Genomic DNA, 7,808 nt, shown 5'->3' with positions numbered 1-7,808 from the left:
TGAAGACAGAAAAAAGAAGCCTGGGGGAACCAATAGGTGTGTCAATTCGAGAAGTATAGGAAAGTAGTAGTGAGAGTGTGTATTCTCCGCTACCTTGTTAGGCTCGATAGACTTATATGCCCAGAACATCATCGGTACAACGTCAACTCCTAAAACGAAGACAACATCAAATAGCTCTGGCCATCTGAGAACAATAAAGTTAAGAGGATACAACTTTAAAACTGACAAAAAAATCCGCGTAGAGTTCTGGGTAGCCAATAGAGTCTATTTTAGCTTACAGCTTAAGTATTCAACGAGAAACGTCCCACCGAAGGGTAGAAAGCCCTTACTTTACAAGACTTGGCAATTCTCATGTATTCCTCGGAGATTAGGGTATTTAGCAGTAAAAATTGCGACCCTTTAGCTGCATTCGAGAGAAGAATTCTCGGAAGAATTTTTGGCCCCTTACAAGAGAATGGATGATTCCGTAGCCTATTTATGAGTGATACCAAGTCTGGCTGGTGACAAAATCCGGCTCAATAGGTTGTGGTGGGCGGATTACCTAATCCCTATGAGTGAGAATGACCCAGCCCGGAAGCCTATAGGGGCAACATCTATTGTAGAAAAGAAGATGTGGCAGATTCTGCTTCAGATGGAGCAATGCCTAAGGCCAGCTTTTAAGGATATCGAATAGGTGGACCTCGGCCAAAACCGGCATGTCTGGAGTTCCTTATTAAAGTAGGCCTAGACCGGATATCGATTGCTGATGATGAAACTTTAAGGCACACACCCAGCGATATCATCCAGGGTGGTACGACATCATATACGGGGTGGTTGTGTTAACCCATGAGGCATCAAATTCAGAGCTTGCTTGGGGGAATTATGCCTCCACGTTCCTTAATAGGTGCACCACGAGACTCATAAGTGTCCAAACATAAAATACAAAATAAAAATTATGCTAATGAATTTCCTTACTTTTTCCCTCACTTTTCACAGCAGACATCCATAAATCCGCCCCTGACCCTAGTGAGGATGTAGACCCAAGGGCAACTTGGAACAGCGGGAATTGGTCAGAATAATGGGAAACAAAACTCTGCAGATAAATCCATAGATGCAATCATATCCGGAATAACGAAACTAACAATATTGGTGAAAAAACTGTCTAGAGTTGAGAGGCAGAAGATGACTATATAACGAGCGAGAATTAGGGAGGCGTCTTTTCAACCCCGTGAACGACCCAGTCCTTCGTCGAATACAGGAGTTGGTAGTGGAACTCCGCACCAAGTGAAAACGGAAAGGAAACAACAACGAGGGGGGCTGAGGGTTCTAGAACTGCTATCAAGTAAACGAGGACAGGAATTCATCCCGGATACAAAAACTGGTCGATAAACAACACCTAGGAAAACCTTGATGGCCTTGGTGTTAGAAAAATACTCGCGAAAAAATTTAACCCCGAACAAAGCGAGACTGTGCAAAGGGCTATTCTGTCTAAGGTATGGTAGTGTGAAATCTCTACTGGGTTTCAGTTCATAGGTGGTTATTTGGACAGAGGAATTTTGCTTATAATTTACGCAAACCAGCGGGCTAAAAGTAATGATACCGTTCGTTAAGTCGTGGAATTATGTCATTCTGCTGGTTGTCAAAACCAGGAGGGAGCTCGTGATGCACTGGACTGTACACGGATGGCTTTGAAGCAGACTAGGGTGACTTTTCCAGGGAAGACAGGGGTTGAGATCACAACAAATAACAGAGATACATCTATCGTACACCCCTCTTAGATCAATGATATCAGCCAACAGGAGAACGAGTATAGAAGAGACGATATGAAGACATCTCTATACAATTATTACTGGAAAGCAGACCAGTCCAAGTCTGCATCTGTGTAGAAATGCTATACGCTATCATATGCAGATCTGTCTACAGAGAGGAGTATGTTACTACCACCTCTCCTGTGGAATTTTGTAGTGAACAAGCTGCTGGTGTTATGATGATGACATCAACATAATCAAGTCGGAAAAATCTTTGCAAACAATTTCATAGCGCCCTCAAGACTCTGCTGTAAATGCCATCCTTGAACCTCATGGTGAAACGAGCAGCGAAACTCGTAGCGCACAAACTTCAGTTAAGAAGAAGGAAGGCGATTTTAGTATACAAGCATAACGGATTCACCAAAGTAATCATAACCCTAACTCTGGAAATGGATAGTGACTTTACATCGTTCAAATAAGGCTTCGATTGCAAATGAAAGACTAAGACTGTTTCCATTAGAGATGGCTATCAATCTAAGGGATCTCAGACAGAAAACGGAAGTGGGAAGTGAATCCCGAGACACGACACGTTTCAGATGGAGGTGTATCGCATCACTCCAAATCATGGTATGGGAATGCCAACAAAACCACAAAGCTCTGGCTTCCAAAAACGAGACAACGTTGAAATGAGTAGTGGGGCACATAAGTTTTGATGGGAGGACGTATCAATGAAAGTTTCCAACCTAAAATTTATGGCAGAGTCGTCTACCCTGCCGCAACCTATGGTTCTGAGTGTTGGTCGACTATAAAAGACAATGAACGGTGTCTTGCGGTAAGGGGACGAAGATGTTACGCTGGATTAGTGGCGTAACACCTCTTGATCACATCCGAAATGGGAATATCCGCGATCGATATGGGTTTGCACCGATTGGGGAAAATTACGAGAGAGGCGTTTTCGATGATATGATCACGTAATTCACGTTAACGAGAAATCACTTGCCAAAATTGGTCTGAACATCGAAGTCCATGGTAAGCGATCAAAAACAATTTATGGGGCATGTGTTCTCAGCCCAGTCGTTCGCGATTAGCCCCTCTGTAGGAGTTTCATGGGATTGTGGTTACGTCCATATCATGGACAGATACCTTCAGATCTCAAGCATGAAGTTGCGCTTACAACTCCAGTGCCGTACTCCTTAGTTCGGTAGAAATTTAGGTATGTCTTGCATCCACCAAAAGCTAATTCAAAATTTATGGCAAGATACCCGATCAAATTTGGTGTCAGCCATAGCTTACTTCCTTAGTCAGTCGGTGATTAAGAGGATTGCGATCAATAAAGAAGATTTTGCAGCGATAGCCCTCTATATGGCAGTGAAGGGAGGACAGGCTAAACGGCTCAACACTCTCAACCCCCTTATGTCTATCTCCAATGGAACGAAGTAGTTTAGATTGTTTCGGATAAGTGAGGGATCCTAAGTCCCAACCACTTGTTGTTGGACCGGACCAAATGGATATATAAAGGAGCGTTTTCCATTTGATGCCACTCACGGTCACGCTGCTCCCAGGGCAGAGGTGAAGCAGCGTCTGAAGAGTTGCCTCTGCCCTGGATGAAACCGTTTGTCCTATAATTTTTGAAGTAGTTTAGGTTATTATATAAACCTACAAACTCCCTATCACATTCTTCTCCCATTATTTTCTATTATTTTTTCAACTTGCACAAAGTGTCTTTTAATTTAGTGACTCTTGCTACTATTGAGAGGTTTTGGAACAGACTGAAAAGTGGACGTCGAAAACAACAGGATGTTGTGTCGTTTGAGTTTCGGTAGATCTCTGACCTGGATATCCTGAATAATAAAATGTTGCATGTTTCTTCATATACACAACATAGATATTTCCATCTAAAATTTACAGAACTATCTAGATAAATATTGGAATGCATCGATACTTCCATGACTGGTTTTGAGCCCCTATATGCGCTTGCATTAATTCTACACTTAAAACCCACTTCAGTCGAGAGCCGTTTTTCTAAATGAACGACCGTAAAAACCATGTAGTGGCTCAATTCATTTAACAGGAGACGTAGAATTAACGATAAGTATTTGAAAAAGCTGTTCTGAAACAAAGTGAGAACCAGATGATCAAGGCTGAATGGCAAAGTAGTTAGAATTAGCAAAATAACTAGAATCAGCAAGTAATGCTTCTTAATCGAATGTAAGCGAAGGTGATTAGTTTTTCTTAATTCTTGAATATAAATTGCAATGATTATTTTGAATAAACGAAAAAACACACTAAACAAGTTTTATCCTTGGGAAAGAAGAATGAGTAACAATTGATGAGTAAATATATAAAGTGAATAATCAGCATGATTGAAGATATAATAATAGCCACATTCCTTGGATTAAAATTCCTTTAAATCTAGACTATCATTTCATCGAACTTCTAAGCCGTACGAAGAGTGAGCAGTCACCGGTGAGGTTTTCAAACTTGGTGGATTTCGGTGAAATCGCTCGGGAGAGCCGTTCCCATGTACTCGAAAAGGGGGGTCAAACCTGAGTGTGCAAAGGTCTGAAGTAATTTTTGGCACAACGCCCAACGGTATGTTATATAGCACACTGGGAAATACGGTAGCCCTCAGAGAATCTACACTCTAAAGAAAACCTTAGGGGATATGCTGTCAGCCCCCCCAAGCTTCAACCAGTTATTTGCAGCGGTCCTTTCGGGGGTGAAATTAAAAAAAACTTTCAAAGCTTTTCAAAAAGAGGCCTAACTTAAATCGCCATTAATACCAACCGGAGCAGTGCCTACCACAGAAGAGAAAATCTAAGATCAATTTCCGGATGACCGTACATTCGGCAAATACAGCCCTCAAAAACATTGCAATTGCCGAAATCCTGCCTAGATACTCAGAAAGTTTTAAAGAAAAAATCGTCCTTAAGATACTACGATGGATGGTTTCTATTTTGTTGATGGCGAATCTGTAATTTGCATTATCTTCCATAAAATTGCCTTTTTATAGGATTATTTGAGCCTCTTTAGCAGGGAACCTGCCCTTCCCTCCCATTGACAAGAAAAAACTGTGTGCTTAAATAGTTTATTTGGCCTCGCCCTGGGTTTATTGAAACCCCCCTTTACCATTTTCCAAAATATAATTCAACTCCCGGATAAGACTTAGGCCGTCTTATAAATACACAAGTATATCATACCGTGTGACTCCTGGCTATCTGAGTTTATGTTTGACATTAGCACGAGTAGATATCCCGCTTTTCAGCAGATGATGCAGTGGAGTCCTGATATTTCGCATCGCGATTATTCGTATTACTGGCTAATTCTTACATATTTGGGGGTCCTTATTTGGTACTACCGATAATCGATAATTACATTAGTTCGTATCAAACTGTCAGTCACTTTACCACACGAATTACGCTGCTGCTGTGCTATAGTGTCCGATTATGCCATTGCCCCGTTGAAGCTTGGGAAGTACATCCAGACGTCGTTATCCGTTTCTACAGTTTATTACTTCCATTTATCCTAGGATCAGGCGCCTGTGATCTGGTAGCAGAAGAATCAGATTCACTTTTAGAAACTGGTCTAGTTAAGATGTTCGTTTTTTGGCTAGATAGTTTTTAGATTTTCGCTATGAACTTATTTTGGGAATCAGATGGAAAATGCAGCGTAACGTTCGCCATGACAAAAGGAAATTCACTATTGCATTGGTTAGGGGAGCAGAAGCTACCGCAAATAACGACTTTAGACCCGTATACCGTATCACGAAAGAGTTTGCAGGTGGTCACAAATCTTTTGGATGGTCAAGTCTTCCCCTCGTTCAGGATGACAAGGAGATGAAGAGGTGTAAGGAGCACTCTGCCATGTTTCTGCCCCACATAACATTCAATGAAGTTCCACCTCTCGTAGATGAGATGGTTAGTCAGCATAACATGCCTATGTGGACTGCTTCTCCAAACAGAAGTGGAATTGTCACTACCATCAATGCGTTCAAGCGCAGTATAGTCGCTGAGATTGACTGTCTCCCTGGGGAATTGTTCATCATAGTTCCGGTGGTTCCTGTAAAGCAACAACTTCTACTTGGAAATTCGAGATCTTTCCCAAAGTGTAGAAAAACAGGATGATCGTTTAGATTCCGAAAAAGGACGCCCGTCTTGAGTATGTCAATTGAAGGGTTATATATAACATCGAAAGTTTGATCGACCTTAGTCACCTTAGTTTGGCATTCACCTCCAATAACCATGTCAATTTTGCGGATCTTGTTGGAGCAACGTGTGGAGTTTGTTTCGTGAAGAAAGTTGTACACAGAAAGTGACCACCACTGTTACTCGAAATCTTCAAGCCTTTGTCAACACTTGTTTGTGTTGTGTCATGGGTTGTTTCTGGCCTGTCACAATTTCAAGTGAAGAGCTTCGTCGGTGTACAGTCCAAATATTCCTGGACGTATTAATCAGAAGGCAGAAGCGGCAGTGGGTTGACCACGTATTAAGAGAGAGCGAAATTACCATTGCCGTATGTAGTATCTTTTAGTTCTGGATGATTTTTTTTTAAAGGTAGTCACATGGAGAGAAGAGAGATAGACTTTTTTTTACTTAGAATCGTCTGCAGCAATTGATCACAGTCAGGGCCCAAAGAGAAAATCCCTCTGAAATTACATGCTCGAGCTAATTTTGCGGTCCCCTGGGATAACTTCCGGGGAATATCCCTGCAATTACCCCTCCCCCACTTTTGACGAACCTGGTTGAAGGCTTAAGGTTTCATATGAATTCCCAATCGAATCTATGATGAATTAGAATCCAGACATTAACGCTTCTACTGGGCTGAACAAAAGTGATATGACCTTAAAGTGTAATATCACATTGCTATCACTGGGTGCGACCCAAATATTAGCAAATATCTCCACATCACTGCATCACCAAAGTCGTGATGATATTACTCTTGTGATAAGTAATGTTTTGTAATGTCCGTGCCGATGTGATATCTCATCACAAACAACACCGGTTTTCGTAGTACAAGTGTAGGCGTCGTTAATGGAGTACTGAGCCGATGGCGAGTATAGGTTGCGAATTTGTTACTGTTATGACTCCATATTCTTTTGACTGGCTTTCGCCAGGGTGTATGGGAAAATGGGAATCCAAATCTTTTCTTTAAGTAGTGCTGTGTGGTTCTAATATTATCCTTTAGCCAGTTGGATCCAGATCCAGATTTGTTGGCAATGACCAAAAGACCATCCTAAGTTGCCGGAGACGACCCAGACAAAAAATGACGAAATTCACCGTGAAGGCCTGTCCGCAAATGTTGAACCTATATACATCGAAGTGTTCCGTCGACATATGCCTCTATGCTAGCCTGGCTCGGTAATTTGGGAGTGGGGAGAGGCGGGGTCTTTGGATATTTCCATCCCTTACGAGTCAATGCGCAAAAATTCACGCCAACATCCCGAAATATCAATATGCGAGCTAAACCTGGAAATTAAATAAAAAAAAAACTCCGGATCCGAGTGCCGGGTTCGAAAGGGAAAATTTACGACGGATCACATCCTCAATCGATCCTTCCGCTGCCTCAGATGTATGATAAGGCGCGGCCTTCGAGATTCCCACTCTGCCTTGAAATCTTTGGACAATTATATTGAAGGATTATTAAAGAGAGTTTTGCGGGGTGAAAGAGGAGGAGGGAAAAAGGGAGTCCTCAAATCAAAGAAATTTATAAAAAAAATAAATGTGAAATATTTAGAAAGAAATATTTCGACAGCATAAACTAAAAAATATATATAAGATAAAGAAAAATAGAAAATAGAAGAACCTAAGAATAAACTTAAACCAGCGGCAGATGCGGATCACGGGAACATGCTCAGTTTACCGATATGAGCCACAGGCAGTATTGGATAGTCTGCTTAACCGACAAGTTCTAAAGAAAGTACGTGGAGAAGAAGGTGAACTATGAGCCATTGGCTCGAAAAATCAAAGAAAGTAGGCGTCTCGAGAAAGTGGTTGTAGCCCCCATAATATTGTCAGCTACAGGTATTGTATCTATAAACCCCACACGGCTTCCCTTGATGTCCTGGGACTCTCACCTAGTCTG

This window comes from Hermetia illucens, chromosome 3, assembly GCF_905115235.1.
Source record: "Hermetia illucens chromosome 3, iHerIll2.2.curated.20191125, whole genome shotgun sequence".
In the NCBI taxonomy this organism is placed as follows: domain Eukaryota; kingdom Metazoa; phylum Arthropoda; class Insecta; order Diptera; family Stratiomyidae; genus Hermetia; species Hermetia illucens.
This window is presented reverse-complemented; position numbering follows the sequence as displayed.